The 19,123-nt window shown below is 42.1% G+C and overlaps 1 protein-coding gene across 3 annotated transcripts in view; it reads right to left on the minus strand.

The window, feature by feature from the left end:
* Window positions 1-18,198, minus strand: part of C1H1orf21 (chromosome 1 C1orf21 homolog) — a 237,879-nt gene extending 219,681 nt beyond the window's left edge. The window contains exon 1 of one of the 3 annotated variants that reach the window (XM_054524290.2): window positions 18,046-18,198. The gene's annotated coding sequence lies outside the window, so the exon portion shown is untranslated. Of the gene's footprint in view, window positions 1-17,107; window positions 17,509-18,045 lie in introns of those variants that run through there. The other 2 variants (XM_054524283.2, XM_002809698.6) reach the window with 2 other exon arrangements.
* Between the last annotated feature and the right edge of the window lie 925 nt (window positions 18,199-19,123).

A 19,123-nucleotide genomic window follows, 5' to 3' on the forward strand; every position in this document is an offset into this window, starting at 1 on the left:
AAAAGAAGGGCAAGTCCAGCCCTCTTTCTCACTTTCTCTGGGCTCTTCTGCTTTCCCGTTCCTCCCGTCTGGAGGATGCAGCATTCAAGGAGCCATCTTGGAAGCCAAGACTGGACCCTCATGAGACACCAAACCTGCCAGCACCTTGACCTCAGACTTCCCAGACCCCAGAACCTTGAGAGATAAATTTTTGTTCTTTATAAATTACCCAGTCTCAGTTGTTCTGTTATAGCAGCACAAAATGGACTAAGGACTCCACTGAGAAAAGGTAGAGATTAGCACCTGAAGTTCTTAACAAGATACTCTGGAACAGAAAGCTGAAAACACAGGCTTTGGGGACAGATAAACCTGCGTTAAAATCCCATCATGTACTTCCTGTGTGACTTTGGACATGCTGCTTAACCTCTCTGAGTCTCAGTTTCTTCATCTGTAAAATGTAGACCATATCTAATTCTTCATGGGCTATTATCCGATTAAATGAGTTAATGTAGGTGCTATATCTGGCATATAACATATCCTTAATAAACATTTCCTATTTATTATGTTCCTTCAAAAATCTCCTGCCGAATAAAGCTTAAAATTGGCTGTGATGATATTTTGCATAAATGGTACCAAAAAACTGCTTAGTGTTAAAGTACCCATGACTCTACCTGGTGATGTAATTGTCATTCATGTGTGTATAATACACAATAACAGATTTCTTACTGCTTGACCCAGACACTAAAAGGAAATTTCTATCTGCAATCTTTAATACAACCAATCAAAAAGTTATTGCCACTAAATAAAAAATTAAAAGCCAAGTGTTCCACTTGAGAAAGAAGTTTTTCTCAACCATAAATTTAATTATTTGAGTTTCAGTTAGCCTATTCCTGTGCCTAGATTTTTGTTTTTGTTGTTTTGTTTCTCTTTTGTTATGAAATAATCACATAATACATGTACAATTTAATGTATAAAAGCAAATGAACAACTATGTACATACCTGCAGAACATCACAAGCACCTTTGAAGTCTCATGTATAACCCTGCCCAAGCACAACATACCCTTCACCCCAGAAGTAATTAACTATCCTTCTGCATTTTGTTAATCTTCCCCTGCTTTTCTTAGCAGTCTTCCCATTTATTAGTCTATCCTTAAACAATATATTACTTTAGCCGTTTTTGAACTTTACATAAATAGAATCATATTGTATTAGTCTTCTATCTTGCTTTTCCACTCATCTTTATGCTTTTGAATTCATCCCTGTTGGCATACACAGTTGTAGGTTACTCTTACTATTGTTTCATATGAATGTATCACAATTTCTTTATTCACTACACTGTTGATCCACATATACACTGTTTGCAGGGTTTCAGTATTATCAACAGTGTTACTTTGTGCATTCTTGTACATGTTAAGGGTTCTTTTAAGGCAGTGTTTCCCAACCTTTTTCACAATCCAACTGGTAAAGAAGACGGTAATATTGGTAGGGCAAACTGAAGTTATTAGACAAAAGTGCTCCCACTCCAGCCTTGCTACCTGCCCTATTCCTTTATTCTGCTACCCTGAAAGATAAGGGAAGCAGGGGAACACTTTACAAGGTATAGTCTATTCAGAATTATTCTAACAACTTATACTCTCACCAGCATGGTATGCATGTTTCTTTCCTTTGCCCTATGCCTTTTCCAAACACTTAATATTGACAGGTACTTGCCAATCTGGTAGACGCGAAATGGCATCTTGCCATGGTTTTAATATGAAGACATACTGTATAACCTCTGTGATTAAAACAGTAGGGTATTGGAACATGAAGGGACAGACCAATAGAATAAAGCAGAAAACGCAGAAATATAGCCAACCATGTATAGAAATGAATTATATAAGGGGGGGCACATCTCAAATCAGTGGGAAAAAGATGGACTTTTTTTTTTTTTTTTTTTTTTTTTGAGACAAGGTCTTGCTCTGTCACCCAGGCTGGAGTGCAGTGGCACAATCACTGTAACCTTGAATTCCTGGGTTCAAGCCATCCTCCCACCTCAGCCTCCCCAGTAGCTGGGACTTCAGGCATGCAACACTACGCCCAGCTAAGTTTATAAAATTTTTCTGAAGAGATGAGGTCTCATTATGTTGCCCTGGCTGGTCTCAAATTCCTGGCCTCAGGTGATCCTTCTGCCTGGCCAAAGATGGACTTTTTAATAAGCGGTTAGTGATGCCAGATAGCCATGTTGCAAAAATTAGATCCATTCTCCATACCATACAACAAAATAAATTCATACATGTAAATGTTCATGATAAAATCACACAAGTACTAAAAGAAAATACAGATGACTGTCTCTACAACTGCACTGTCCAAAATGGTAGCCATTATCCATATGTGGCTACTGAGACCTTGAAATATTGATAGTGTGACCGAGGAGCTAAATTTTCAGTTTTATTTAATTTTAATTAATTGAAATTTTAAAATGGATATTCAATTAGGTATTGGAAAACTTTTTAAGTACAACTAGAACAACCTGGTTATGTGAATTTACTTTTTTCAACTGTAAATTTTATGAAACCTAAATACAGATCAAGCATTTATGATGAAAATTTAGTGACCAAATTGAAATATGTTAAATATATAAAACATACATTAGTTCTTAAAAACTTAGCATGAAAAAAGAATGAAAAATATCTCACTAATATTTCTTAAATACTGATTACTTATTGAAATGATAATATTTTTGATACTTTGGGTTAAATAAAATATATTATTAAAATTAATTTCACCTGGGTTTTTTTTGCTATAAATGTATCTACTAAATATTTACACATGTATTGTATTTACATATGTCTTGCTCTATAATCTGGATGTAAGGAAATTTTTTCCAACAATGACTTAAAACTAACAGGCAATCAAGAAACACTGATAATACTGACTGCACCAAAGAAAATAATTTGCTTAACACCATAATCAAAGAAAAATGACAAATAATAAACTGGGAAAAATATTTGCCAAATATTAGGGATGTTATCCCTAATATAAAATAAAGGGGGCTAGGCGCTGTGGCTCACACCTGTAATCCCAGTACTTTGGGAGACTGAGGCAGGCGGATCACCTGATCTGCCAAGTCAGGAGTTCTAGACCAGGCTGGCCAACATGGCGAAACCCCGTCTCTACGAAAAATATAAAAATTAGCAGGGCATGGTGGCGCATGCCTGTAATCCCAGCTACTGGGGAGGCTGAGGCAGGAGAATCACTTGAACCCAGGAGGTAGAGGTTGCAGTGAGCCGAGGTGGTGCCACTGCACTCCAGCCTGGGCAACAAGAGTGAAACTCCATCTCAAAAAATAAAAATAAGTAAAATAAAATAAAACGGAAAAAGACCTACAACTCTATAAAAATGGGCAAAAAAAAATGAAGAAACTATTCATAGAAAAAGAAATGCAGACCCCTAGACACATGAAAAAGAGCTGAAGCTAGCTCAGAATTAGAGAGATACAAATTAAAATTACACTAGACTATCATTTCTCACCATTTAGATGGCTAAGACCTAAAGGCTGTACAATGTTTTTCTATTGGTGAGGCTCTAGGGTAAGAGGCAGTCTCATATTTTGTTAGTGGGAATGCAAAATAATGTAGCACATAACACCCACAGAAGGGAATTTGGTAATGTCTAGCAAAACTGCAAATGTATTTATCCTTTGACCCAGTGATCCCACTTCTGGGAATCTATTTTAAAGATAAACCAGTAAGAATATGAATGTAAATATTCACAAAGCTGTTTATTGTATCACTGTTCATTCCACAGTCCATCTAGTTAATAAAATGAAGTTTCACTTCTGGCTTTGTTTGACTTACAAATAAACCCCCATCAACAACAACAACAACAACAAAAAACATTCCCCACTAAAATGTACAGGCAAAAGATTAGAAACAACCATATATCCAAATGAATAATTATGGTATATTTGTACAGTAGAATTTCTGCAGTTGTAAAATGCAATGAGAAATGTCTACTCATGGTACAGAGTGATCTCTGAAATATACTGTTAAGTACAAAATGCAAGGTGCAGAACTACAGTAGGCAACCTTTTTGCTAAGAGGAAAGAAATAAGGAAACAATATGTAAACATGCATATATACATATATATCATACGTACACATACATACAAACACACACACATATATATATCTGAGTAGACACATATGTACACATACATATTTTTCTGAACTCTGTCCACTGAAAAGGCCTAGAAACAATGACCAGCTCAAAGGCAATGAGAACCCCTAACAACTGTACTGTGGTCTCTAAATACTGTTTACCACTAAAAATATCTGGGGTAGAAAAAGTACAAAATAAATCTGAAATATCTTATTAAACCAGAAAGTAAAAATGTTATCAAAAACTACTGTAGTCTCATCGAAAAGATTCAGAAGCCAATTTAAAGAGTCTCACACTGGACACAAAAATAATTTGAGCTTCAAAATAAACTGCAAGGGATTAAAATACATAAATTGTGTTAAAATCCACAAGTTCATAATGATACTAAAAAAAAAAAAATCTTGTTGGTTTCCTCTAGAGGCTACTAGAAAATCAGCTCATTATTCTGATATTGGTTTAAACAGAAGAAAGAAAACCAAGCATCAATTTTCCTACATAAACTACATCTCAGGGTAACAAATAGTTGATGTTGTTAAGGTCTCTTGAGAGAAAAATTCCAGCTAGGAAATGCAGAAGGGATGACAGAATATCACCATTTTATAACCCTTACTAAATAATAATCACAGTAGCATCAGTGTTTTTTACAGGGCCTGTGATCAGACTAATAACACCTAAATCCACTGTTAGACTTAACTTCACAAAAGAAGAAACGAGAAGGCATGTGTGCCTCCTGATGTGATGTAATGGGAAGTAACTAACATGGCCAGGAGTGGTGGCTCATGCCTGTAATCCTAGCACTTTGGGAGCCAAAGGTGGGCAGATAGCTTGAGCTCACGAATTCGAGACCAGCCTGGGCAACATGGCAAAAACCCCTCTCTACAAAAAATTAGCTGGGTGTGGTGGCACACACCTATAGTCCCAGCTACTCGACAGGCTTGAGGTGGGAAGATGGCTTGAGCCCAGGAGGCAGAGGCTGCAGTGAGCCGAGATCACACCATTACACTCCAGCCTGGCCAACAGAGTCAGACCTTGTCTCAAAGAAAAAAGAAAAAGAAAAAGAAATACATAACACTTCCTGTGATGTGCTCTTGCCAAAAATTTCTAATAAGCTTCCAGTCTAGCTCAAACTACTAGTTTACAGGAAATACAGGAAGAAAGAGAGAAATATAATAAAAAACAGCAACAAAGAAGATGCAGTCAGGATACACGGAATCCTATAGACAAATCCCTGTTTCCTCAACAAATAAACTTCCAGACAAGGAAAAGAGATAAAAATAGGGAAAGGAAGCCTGTAAATAAGACAAATGCATCTCTCAGGTATGGAAATTGTTTGGATCCCAAAAATGCAAAAAAGTAATAATTTTAAAAAATGATGACAATCAAGGAAATTTGCTTTCTGACTAAATATTTGATATTAGGAAATTACTGTTAGAAATTAGATATGATAATAATATTATGATTATTTTAAAAGGAAAAAGACTCTGCATCTTTTAGAAATACATACAGCCATGTGCCACATAACCATGTTTTGGTCAGCAATGGTCAATGGATATGAAACTGTGGTCTCATAAGATTATATAATGGAGCTGTCCTACACAGGCATACCATTTTTTATCTTTTATACCATATTTTACCTTTTCTATATTTAGATGTTTGGATACACAAATACCATTTTGTTACAACTGCCCATAGTATTCAGTACAGAGATGTACTGTACAGGTCTATAGCCTAGGAGCAATAGGCTATATCCTATAGCCTAGGTGTGCAGCAGGCTATACCATCTAGGTTTGTGTAAGTACACTCTATGATGTATGCACAATGACGAAATCATCTAAAGACACATTTCTTAGAATATATCTGTGTGGTTAAATGACAAAGAACTTTATAATCTATTATGTACAGAGCAGATAATACAATGTTTGATTTGCTTCATAAAGAACCAGTAAATGAGAAGAAAGGGGTGTACGAGGAAGGGGGCAGAGAAAATAGAACTGGCTGGGAGTTGACAATTAAAATCCTGACTTTAAAGTAGGAGAGCCTGGATTCCAGTCTTAGCACCACCACTATTAGCTACAAGACCTAATCAAGATCCTAAACACACTGAGGCTTAGTCATTCTCTGTCTATAAAGAAGAGGTAACAGTAGTGGGTTCCTCATAGAGGTGCTGCAAGCATTAAAGAAACAGTGCATGTATTGTACTCAGCACAGTACCTAGGCACAGAGTCATCACTCAGTACATGTTAGCTTTCATTATTACTATTGTCAATTATTGCTGTTGTCATTCAAGATCACTAATCTGGAGTTAGGAGGTGGCTAAACTAGGATAGCATCTGCTGAATCCATAGCCCACATTCTTCCCGCTACATCATGATGCCTCACCTACCTCTCCTTGACTCTCAGTGCAGTCCGAGAATGAGTAACAAACATACTCTGCAATAAGCTTCCCTATTTGTACTACAAACCTTTAATGACACTGCTTCTCAGCCTCCACTTCTGGAATCAAATAGCCATCATTTGCTGTAACTTAAAGTGTTCTTACAATTGATGGCTATTCATCTGGTAGGATGTAAATACCCAAGTATTTTTAATCCCCTTACAAATTAATGCACACACTTATAAATTCACAACGATTAAACATTGTGCACTTTCAACATCCTCCCAAACCATGGCTCCAAATTTTTACTACATTGGGTGCTGGCATAAGTTATACAAAGCTAAACTCAGATTCCAAACATACAAAACTAACAAAGTCATAAAACATTCAACTTTGCATGCAGCATAAGCTAATACATAATATTACGATGCTAAGTAGCCATACGGTTTTTTTTTTTTTGAGACCGAGTCTCGCTCTGTCGCCCAGGCTGGAGTGCAGTAGCGCGATCTCGGCTCACTGCAAGCTCTGCCTAGCTCTGCCTCCCGGGTTCACAACATTCTCCTACCTCAGCCTCCCAAGTAGCTGGGACTACAGGTGCCCGCCACCACACCCGGCTATTTTTTTGTGTTTTTAGTAGAGACGGGGTTTCACCGTGTTAGCCAGGATGGTCTCGATCTCCTGACCTTGTGATCTGCCCGCCTTGGCCTCCTAAAGTGCTGGGATTACAGGCGTGAGCCACCGTGCCCGGCCAGCCATACAGTTTTTTAATGGTGAGAAAACATGTTGATGTCTTCCCATCAAATAAATGTTCCCACATCTATTTAATAACAGACATTATGAAAATGTCTTTAGATTTGTTTTACTTCTTCATGCAACAATTCTGACCACATGCCACTGCCTGATCCTCCCTTTTCTTTGACAGACACCACACTTGCTTGGTTTGAGTCTCCTTCACCATCCTTTTCTATCACACCTCTGAAACACTAGGGTTCCCTAGAACTCACTGTTTAGTTTTCTTCTACATACTTTCCCTGTGCAAACTGATGCTGAATCACAACAGCTTCAACTGTCACATTTATAAAAACTCTTTGAATCACTGATTTATTCATCCATTCAACAAATATGTGCTGGGCCCCTAGTGTGTGGCAGGTGTTCTTTGGATACAAAAGGATCAAAAACAAATGCAGTCTTGCCTTCATGAACCCTACAGTTGTGGGGGGTGGGGGGGTGGTATTAGCATTAATCAAATAAACTCAAAAATGAATGAGCAATTACAATATTGGAAAGTGCATACAGACAAGGAGAGGAGGTACGTGGTGTGGTAAGAGGGCAGAATAGAGGGATTTGACCTCATCATAGAAATGTAGTGAATGATTCCCTGAGAAAATGATGACTGAGCTGACAGCAAACTCATAATTCTATCCCAACCCTCTCTTCTGAATTATAGACCCGAATTTCAGTTACGTGTTAGATATCTCCATCTAAGAGAGCATACACACCAGAAACTCAACCTCTTGCAAACTGAGTTAATTATCTTTCCCTTTAATGGCTATTAGCTTCCACAGCTCAGAGTATAATCCAAGCAGAAATTTTACAATTATCCTTTACTCTATCCCCTTTATCACTCTCCTGCCCAATTTTTCACTGAGTCCTATCAGTTCTGCTTCCTAAATCCTTCTTCTGTCTGTCCCCTTTCTCCATTTTCAGTTCTCAGTATCTCCCTCCTAGTTAGTACTACAGTTCACTTGTTCTGACTCATCTCTGTCCCCTCCAGTCTCTTACCCATACTCAATAGAGAACCAAACATCATACAAAATAGGTCTTTTCTCTCTTTATAATCTTTCAGTGACCCTCACTGCTTATACTGTAGGCAAAAAGTCCAAACTCTTAGCATGACCTAACAGGATTTGCATAGTTCATCAGCCTCATCTCCCATCACTCCCTATCATATGTGGAAAGTCCAGCGACATCAATCCATAACCACATGGCTCCACATCATTACATTTCTTCTGTCCGAAGTGGCCTACTTCATCTTCCATCTGCCCCCAAACCCCTTTATCCCCAAATGCCAGTAAGAGAATTGGTCTATGAGTGTATAGTAAAATAAAAAAAATTCAAAGTTAGCAAACCAGTGTTAGTCCCCAGTATTTTTGGCAATGTGAGCAGTGTCCTGGAGGACTCCTGGTAGCTTTCAAGTGTCAGTCCAAATATATCCCTCTCTGTGATGCTTTTTATGACTTCTCAATGTTGGGGAGTCATCATTTATTGTCCAAACTGAGATCCTTTTGAGAGTAAAGGGAACACTATTATTAACTATGTTGGACAGTGGGAATAAGCCAGGACTGCCCCAGGGAAACTGGGATGCACAGTCTGCTTCCCACTAAACAGAGCTTGGTGCTTTCTTATCTTAACTCCCAAAGCACCTTTGTCTATTCACCGCATATCATGTGTTCGCATGTCAATTCTCCTGCTTGTCTGAGAACTCCACAAAGGCAGGGCCAGGCCTTTTTATCTATCTCCAGGATCTCTCCAGTCCCAGGCACCAGAAATGACACAAAACATCATTAACAAAAGTCAATGTTTGTTCAATAAATTATCTGAGTGAATAACAAAGATTAGGTGCCTTAACCCTGGCCAACAAAGGAATTTAAAAATTTATATTATCTTTTCTCATTCCAGACGATTCTTCCTCATTATATTAAAGAAGGCTTCAAATGGGAGTAAGATCTTCATAGACAGAAACTGTAAGCCTCAGGATCAATGACAAGCTGTCAATCAATCAATAACTACTTATTTAGACCAATCTACTCTTAAGGCCCAGTGGGCACAATAGAAGGTTTACATTTGGCTGGGGACAAAAATATATATAATAAAAATCAAAACTAATAATAAAATAAACTAAGCCTAAAATAAGTATTACTGCAGTTCATGGAAGGTAAGGGAAAAACCACTCTTACAGCAGAAAAAGGACTCCTTGGAAGAGGCGGGATTTGAAGTGAGATTTGAGAAATATCTTGGATCTCAAGAGACACAGTAGAGGGGAAGAAGGATATCCCAGGGTGAGGCAGGGGTGGGTGCTGGGGAGGCATAAAATTTGTTTTGGGAGTTGCATCTAGACTGTCATGGATTCCTGGCACAAACCAGAATATCTGAATTTTCAGCAACTACTAAGCAACTCAAGAGATATTCCTGGATTCTCACTTCCTTCATGAAAATATTATCCTCCTGAAACATATAATGAGATATATGTTGCTTATTCCTTATAACCTATTAATTGCAAGAACTGTTAACAAAATTATCTTAGAAAAACTCCTTTTGGCAGAACTTTGAGATAGAACCGCTGAAGTCACCCTGACTATCTGTGTCTTTGAGAAGTTTCCTGCAAATCACAGCCTGGCAGCCCGCAGCATCTCCTTACTTTACACTCGGCCTTTCAATTGTCTCATGTAAAAGGACACAGTGCTAATACAGGGGCTCTACTAGGCCTCCTTGTCAACTGTGGAATTCAGGAAGAAGCTTTTAGGAGTGGCTATGATATGCATGCATGCCATAGTTTATTGAGAGTACATCCCTTAGCACTTATATCTATGATGATGGGTATGAAAAAGGTTCCCACACTTCAGTGAAAACAATCAACTTCTCAATCGCCTTTCCCCACCCAGTTCAGGTGGGAAAAACCATAAGTCACCAGGTGAAGTAAAATATATTCTAACATGTGGTTTAACAATGAACTGAAACTGCTGCAGTATCCATGACACTCAAATAAAATACAGATCCATCCAAGAAAAGGAATTATTACTTAAAAACCATCATGTCCCCGTTCTGCTTTAAAGTACCTTTTTCCAAAAGCCCTAAAGCACTCAGGATATTGCATAACTAATGTTGGATCTACTTTTGAAGTAGTTTTCTAAAAAGACCAATCCAAATTCATATGTAGTGAGTCAATGGGATATATTTTTCCAGTAGTAGTGCTCAGTTTACTTTTTTCCCCACTGACCCTACTGATAGGGCTGATATAGGCTATAAACTTATAGAGGAAACCAACAACATTAGGTGTTAGCTAAAAAATCTTTGCTTGGCATAAATGTGTCCCATGAATTTATAAAATTTTCATGGAGAGCAGTAAAATTACAACAAATTGGAAAAAAAATTAGTTCAAGTTGCAGGAATACTTATTTAACCAACATTTACTCAACCAAAGGAGAAAAAAAAGGTAATGAAGATGAAATTAAATAAACCATTCTACTTTTGTGATTAGCAAGTCGAATTTAGTGTGTAATAAAGTCTTTCTATGGTGCTATTATGAAAATCTCTGGAATGCTTTTCCAGATTTGTTGTCCAAATCTTTTAAAATAACAATAATCATCAAGATATTTCCTTTATCTTATCCAATGGAGAATGTAATAACTAAGTGAAGTGAAGAAGCAAAGTACTCACCTATTATTAAATGGCTTAAGAGCCTTACACAGTCAACAATATAACATACTAGAATCAAAAATGAAAACAAAGGCAGAAAGATTCCTAAACTTGGGGGTGCTCTAATTCCACTTTTCTACAAGGTATAAAGTATGTGGATGTCAACTCATGAATACTATAAACACATGTGTTGAGATGGCGGGAGCCTGAGAAACAGGCAGAGGCAGGTATGTGCTGGAAGATCTAAAGGCTTGATGGAGAGAAGCGGGTGGGAGGAAGAAGGGAGGAGGTGTGGGGCAAAGTAGGACAGGGGCCCTGAGGGAAGAAGGGAGTCACTGGGCTGGAAGCAAGAAGTCTACTCTCAGGCAGGTGGGAGGAGCCAGATAGACAGTGGATCTCGAGATATGGTTAAAATACTGTACTGGAAAAGCTCATTCAGACACATTCAGACAATAAAGTCTTGCAGGCAAAAGTAAGGTGTGGCATAGGAAGCAGAAGGGAGCCTGACACAGTGGCTGATGCTGCGGTGGTCTTGGGGAGGCTGAGGCGGGGGGATCGCTTGAGCTCAGGAGTTCCAGACCAGCCTGGGCGACATGGCAAGACCACGTCTCTAGAAAAAAAACACAAAAACTCTCCAGGTGTGTGGTGTACACCTGTGGCTCCAGCTACTCAACAGTCTGATGTGGGAGGATGACTTGAGCCAGGGAGGCAGACGTTGCAGTGAGCCACGATTGTGCCACTGCACTCCAGCCTGGGTGACAGAATGAAACCCTGTCTCAAGAAAAAAAAAAAAAAAAAAAAGGAGGAGTATCTATGGATAAAAATCTATGGGCCAGAAAAACATGAAAAATCTTCAGAAAGGAAGCGATAGATGAAAGGGATACTTGTCAAAGGTGGACTAAGAGGCCAAAGACAGCCCAAGAGACAGAACAGGTGTAGGGGGAAAGCCACTGGATGCTGGGAGCCTGAGTGGGCTCAGTGCACTAACAGGTCTCAACTTTCCTTTACGTTAGTTATTATTTTTTTAAAATTTAGATTTAGATGATAGGAGTCCAGTTCTGTGACATGGATATATTGTGTAGTGGTGAAGTCTGGGCTTTTAGTGTACCCATCACCCAAATAGTGTACATTGTGCCCAATAGGTAATTTCTCAACCCTCGCCACCCTCCCATCCTCCCATCTTTTGGAGTCTCCAGTGTCTATTATTCCACTCTAAACGTCCATGTGTACACACTGTTTAGCTCCTGCTTTATTCAGGTTATCTTAGAGGGAGCAGCAGTGAATCTCATAAATCAAGAGGTGGAGGGCTTCCTGAGCTTTCCCTGGACCTCTCCAGCACTCCTTGATCCAGGCACATTCTGGGAAAGATCCCAGCATGGAAAACCCTGACTGCTATGGCTGCAGCCAAATGTCAAATGAGACAAGGTACGTGAAAGGACTTTGAAAACCATAAGGCACACTATAAATATTAGGCACTGTTATTCACCGAATCCCTGAGGCAAATAAGATAAAGACCACAGCTACAATCATAAGGGAAGGACTGCCTGTCAAATACAGAAATTATATCTATTCCAAATCAAGATGCCCCTAACTAGAAATTCTTGTAATTTGGGGGCTGGGCGTGGTGGCTCATGCCTGTAATCCCAGCACTTTGGGAGGCCATGGTGGGCAGATCACTTGAGGTCAAGAGATCGAGACCATCCTGGCCAACATGGCAAAACCCTGTCTCTATTAAAAATACAAAAATTAGCCAGCCATGGTAGCACCTGCCTGTAATCCCAGCTACTCAGGAGGCTGAGGCATGAGAATTGCTTGGACCCAGGAGGTGGAGATTGCTGTGAGATTGCGCCACTGCACTCCAGCTTGGGTGACAGAGCAAGACTCCGTCTTGAAAAAAAAAAGAAAGAAAGAAATTTCAGTAATTTGAGAGGACGTCATGCTTGGTATGTTTCCTGTCAAATATGTCTCAACATTTAAAAATCCTACCTGAGGCATAATATGGGGCTCTTAATAAACTACCACACACATTTATTAAAACTTAAGTCCACATCTAATGTATTTCTCCAAGGAAATTTTGACACATTGCAGATCTTAACTAATTAGGTAAATTCCATTCCATTCAATCACTCATTGAGTGACTTCCAAGTGCAAAGTAGTATGCTAGCTGCTATGGGGGTTGCTGAGATGAGCAAAAAGGCCTAGCCTTCCAGTAGCTTGGCCAATTAGTCTTCTCAGTTTCCATTTTAGATTGGGGAAGTTGCATCTCCTTTCACAAATGTAAGAGAAAGCAATCATTATTTTAGGTAATTAGCCTGCAACCTGGGAAATACATTTTCTAGTAACATAGTTAATAAAAAAAGCAAAGAAACTTCTTAATACCTGATGACTGGAGACACTGTTGTGTGCTCATTTCTATGTTTATCCTAGTCCAGTTTACATCCAATCACTCTTGTCATAATTGCATAACCACAGCATGTCATGTTGTTTCTTGTTGCAACTATAACTTGTAAAATTAAACTTCAGAACCGAGACAGTCAAGCTAAATAATTGCCTACTTTAAAAAATATGTATGTATGTAATTTACATGCCACTTCAGATAAGCTCTTGAATTATGATCTCTGGAAGTCAAAACTGTCACCATTTTTTAAAATATAGTTTCACTGTCACAATTCTTCTTGTACACAAGCCCTATCCCTGTTTTTTGTTTTCTAAGCAAAGTTTTTTGTTTTCTAATACTGGTCTATTGCAATCTGCTTTTTGTGTTTTATGTAGAACCCAATTAAGCACAATTTTTATTTACTCCATGCTATGGGACTTTTAAAATTGAGGCTCAAAGAAGGATCATGAAGTGGCCAAAGATGTATTTGTTTGCCAAAAGCCTATTAATAAAAGTATCTTTACACAGTAAAGCTGGAAAAAAAAAAAAGGTCATCTGAGTACCCACCACGTACATTGTGTAGGGTTCTCCAACCTCCAACGTACATTGTGTAGGTATTTTTAGGAGATGTATATTTTCATGAAGACTGATCGACCTAGTATCTCTGAGTGAATTCCGATTGACTAGATGTATAAGTAGATTTACACAGTCAATATGTTCCTAAAAAACTGGAGGCAAATCAACTTTCACATACAAATTATTTTCATGTAAACTTGCATTGTAAGATCAGACCTGCCGTACCCTCACTTCTGATTGATAATCAGTACTGTGCTGCTCAGAGCACTTGCTGGAGTCTGAAGCTTACCCATGTGTACATACCCTTTCCTAACAAGTCTCTGATGAGTTTGGATTCCATTCCACCCATGAGGAGGTGCAGAATGAAACAGTTTAAATCACCTGAAATAAGCAGTGACCACACTCTGAGATACCAGCTAAACATCAGGAGAGAAAATACAAGCAAAGCAATGTTCCCTCCTCCCTTTATATTTGGTTCTGCCAAGCTGGAGGAAAACAAAGTATCATAAGACAGTGAGGTTTCACCAATTTTTCTGTTAACTGGCAGTCTCCTACGATCTCCCTCCGGAATTACTGTGCTATTACCCTTTAGTTAGGGCCACGCTCAAAGTGGAGCTGGAAGGAAACTTCAAAGGATACAGAACCCCAAGACCTCTGTACTTAAACATGTGAGCTACACAAGATGCCTCATTATATGGCTGTAAGTTGTATTGATAAATTCAAATGAAGACAGTCATATTTATCACCTTAGGACTCTTCTGTAAATATGTCACCTGCCTTCTCCTGCCCTATTGGAAGGTAACACGACATTCCCTCTCCCAGCCTTTGGTATCTCCTTTAGACAAAAACAAACAAAAAACAAAAACAAAAACAAAAAAACATCTTACAGAAGGGGGCTGCTTAGAGCCTGGAGCAAGCCACTCAGAATGTAAAACTCAAAGCTTGCCTGGTCACAAAGGCAACACAGTGCTGAGGCATGATTCACTTGGAAATTATAATAGAGCAAACCACCTTCCTCCTTAGTAGGATTTTTGAATCAGTCATAGCAAATAGTACCAAAGCTCTTGAATGATGCCCTGTGATTCTTCAAGAAGCTCAAACCCCTTCAGACAGTGGCCTATTAATTCCCAGAAACCCATGTTGAATGATAAACGGAGATGGGGCGGAGGAGGGATAAATTTCTAGCCAGGAAAACAAAATTATCAGTTTTCTAAACTCAGAGTTAAATTAAGTCAAACCTGAGGAGGAAAGCTGGAACTTTAAGGTCCTTCTAGGATGAACTTTTAACACTGGAGGATGTGAGACCTCTCTACCACCCAAGGCCATTTTTCTTTGCAAACATGCCCAGTTGTGACAAAGCTAGACAACAGAAGCACCCCGCCCCTCCTCAGGCACCCACCCACCCAAGAGCTGAGCGCACTGGTCTTTGTTGCCCTTTTTAGAAGCCTCCAGTACTGTTCTCTGAAGCAGGTTTGCACAGCAGTAAACACTGAGTGACATTCGATTTCAATGCTGCATTTGTGATCTGTGAAGTACCAGTCCCAGCATTGGTTTAACGCCTATAAATACACTCAGTTGTCCTATCACTGGTACTTCCTACTTTGTAAGTAGCAAAACAAAAATAGGTGATCCAATCCAAATTAATTTCCATGTCTGACAATTGCATTTCCAAACGCCAACATAGAACATGTTCTATTGATCCTACAATCCAGCTTTAGACAATATGAAAAAGGGGAGAAAACTCCAAATTCAGCATCTTGAACTTAAAAGACCCTTCAGAAACCTCACCTTCTCCCCACAACAGTGCTGAAGGAGCTCAGGCCCACTCCACCTATGTTTGTTTCTATCCTGGTACATCCCAATTCTATCAAATCAAAAGGTTATTCCTATTAGGCAGAAGCTGAGCCCATCCCCTTGAATAGGGAGGTGTTCATTACATCTGTCTGTGTAATGAACTTGTCATTTCCCCAAACGGTCTGGACAGTCTCCTAAAAAAAAAAAAAAAAAGAAAAAATACTCCATGGAATCTATGGTGTGTCAGTCCCCTTTCTAACATCTGAGTCAGACTACGTGTGTCTTTACTGAGGTTCTGGGTGCCCAGGGTGTATCACTTTCCGAGTTGCTTCAGTAACTGAACTATGGCTGTCTTCCAGCCACGGACAACACAAGCACTATCTATTTTAAAACAATTTTCCTAACCCACAGGCAATGGAAGAGATCCCATAGGTCACCGACTTCCTATTGGAAACAAATTATTTCTCTCTCAAACTGCTTGCCGTCTCAGAATTAATGCGTGTTTATGTGTGCATATTTTTATCTTTGGCCATGTAACTCTTGGAGCAAAGAGGACCACCCCAAATTTTACCGACATGCCTGAGCCATTCAGAGCTTTAGAAGAGAAATGAACGAGTGCTGAGAGCCCTTAAGCCCAGGACTTCTCTCACACAAACAGTAAGTGGAAAGGAAAAAACAAAAACTAACCCTCCGTAGAGGGAGGGAGCAGGGTGGATGATAAGGAAAGGACATTAACCAGCAGACCAAAGGCAGCCGCGGCGGCGGCACTTCGCGAACTGCCTGCAGAGGAGAGTGAAATCTGTTTCGTGTACAATAACCAAGCACCCTCTGGCTGCCTCGCATGGGCACGAATAATAAATACACCGAGGTGGGCAAACAGATGCACCGAAACGAGCCACCCCAAAAAGGTCAAAACTTCAGAAATCCCGGGGGTCAAACCACCTATACAAACACATCAATCAGTCGGAGCGGGAGAAGGGACTTAGATACTTAGCAAAGGATCCTAAATTGTGTTTTTCCTTTCAAGCTCTGGCTTGCAAAGTACGGTGGCTACATGCAAAGCTAGAGGAGAGCAGGAAGGCTGAGGGCGGCAGGGTGCGGGTGGGAAGGGAGGGGTGTCTAACACCAGCCACCCAGGCCTCGATGTGACGAAAGTCGTCAGCAGCCCCGACCACATCCCAGCCCCTCCGCCCAGGCCGGCAGACGCCCCTCGCGGCTCCCCCACCCCAGCTTCCGTCCCTGGCAGCAGCCCCGCCAGCCCCGCACCAGCAGCAGCCCCGGCCCGGGCCCCGCGCAGGCAGCGCCACGACCAGGGCTCCCATCCCTTCCGTGCGGCAGACACCCCGCAGGCCTCCCTCCCTGCCCACCCGGGAATGCCCGGGTAGCCGAGCCGGGGCGGGCTGCACCGCCAGCTCCCCCCGCCCCAGAGCAGGCAATGGCTCACGCTTACCTTGGGCATTCGCGGGGGGGCTGAAGGTGGCAAGCCTCCCGCCCCCCGCCCCTGTCCTCCTCGTCTTTTTTCTTCCTCCCTCCTCCTCTTCTTCCTCCTCCTCTCCACAGTGTGCCCGGGGCTCCCCCTCCTCCCCGCCGCTTGGAGTAAGAACCCAAAACCCCGAAGCCGGGCCCGCGTGCAAGCGTGCGGGAGGCGGCGGCGCGCGGCCAGCTCTCCAGTAACTGAGCGCGGCGCGCAGCTCCCAACTAAAGTGTGAAAGAAGCAGCGGCCGCGGCGGCCGCGGCACGGAACGTCCCCCCGGGAGTGGGCAGGGAGCGAGCGGGAGCTTGCGAGGAGCGAGCGAGGGAGGGGAGCTCCTCGCTCAGTCACTCACTGGAGGGGCGGGGGCAGCAGACACTCCCCCACCGCCGGCCCCTCCCCGCGCCTAGCTCCCGCGCGCGCCTGGCTCTCCTCCCCGGGGCGGGGCCTGCGGAGGCCGCCGGGGCTCAGCGCGCTGGGGAGCGGGCTGGGGGCTGCTAGGGCTGCGGGGCGGGAAGGAGGCGGGAGTGTGTGTGCGTAGGCGGGTGTGTGTGGGCAGGTGTGTGTGTGTGTGTGTGTGTGTACGTGTGTGTGCGCGCGCGCCCTGCAGCGGCCGGCCAGCCGGAGGGGAGACCCCGGCGGGAGACTGCGTCCGGTCCGGCCTTCCTGTGCCTGTCACTTGGGCGGTGGCGTGGGAGCGGCGAGGCTGCCCGGTGGGTAGCCGGGTGGGCCCAGCTCTAGGGGAGATTCGGGTCAGCCCTTGAGCCCAGCCTCGGGGCTGTGCCTGCTGGAAGCAGACGGAGGGAAGGCCGGGCGTCCTTGGCCCACCGCGCGGCCGCTCCCCTCCCGGGCCAGGCTGAACCGGCGGGCGCAGCCCAGAGGCCCGGGCCCTACCACCCATCCGCCTCCATACTGACCCGAGCTGCGGCGCCTGCAAGATTAATGAAGCATCTGCGTTTCAGTAGAGGCGGCACCGGGAGGAAAGACACAAGATCGTGCTGCGCCCCTCTCCCCACCCTTCTCAGCCTCCTAGGACCTAAAGGCGTAGGCTGGGTCTGCTGGGCGCGTCCGGAGTGGTCCAGAGAGATCGCCATCCACCACTGCATCCGTCCAGTTCTTTGTGGACCCTCATAGAAGCTCAATCAATTTCCCACCCTCTGGGAAAGGGTATTTTTCTCTTCCCTGGCATATTCGGTGTTTCTTGTGTGCACCTGATTGATCTTTTTCCATTGATAGCCTTTGGATGTCTTTTGTGCGGCTTCCCCGCGCTTCACTGCTCCCTCATTTCCTTAGACACGCGAGGAATGTCAGGCCCCTAGAGTGAGAACACCCAAGAAAACAATAGGGGCAAAAGATCCTCCCTGGGCCTCGCGGATTATGCACAAACCAGATCATTTCCCACATTCAGCCAGGATGAAGGTGGAAAATGGAAAAGGACGCATCAGAGCGGTGACACTGACGAGAAAGCCAATTCATAATTTAGTTTAATGAAATGAGTTAGTAATCAACCACTAATGTCTAGGAAATTGGCCTTTTTTGAAAACTGGTTTTCCCTTTCTCCACCCCCTTTTTTTTTTCTTTTTTCAAATTAAAACTCTAGTACCCCACTGTTGTTGTTTTAATTTTTATTGTTTTCAGGGATGGGGTCTCCTGCCAAGGCTGGACTCGAACTCCTGAACCCAAGAGATCCTCCTCAAGGGATCTTCCCCATCTCAGCCTCCCAAGTAGCTGAGACTACAGGCCACCGCACCCTGCCTAACATCACATTGTTCAGGAACCTCATCTTACATTCCATTTTTACAAAATATCCATATTCTGGTTCATACTTCTTGGACCCCAAATTTTTTTGTAGTCTAGCCTCTTGGAAAGGAGCGGTTAAGAAGGGAGGGTAGACAAATTGAGATTTCAATCAGGGGCAGCCAGCGCCATCCCTTTCACCATTGGTGACTTGTTTCATTTCTTCTTTCTTTCCTCATCTGTAAAGGGATTGATAAT

The sequence above is a fragment of the Pongo abelii genome, chromosome 1, assembly GCF_028885655.2.
Source record: "Pongo abelii isolate AG06213 chromosome 1, NHGRI_mPonAbe1-v2.0_pri, whole genome shotgun sequence".
Lineage (NCBI taxonomy): Eukaryota > Metazoa > Chordata > Mammalia > Primates > Hominidae > Pongo > Pongo abelii.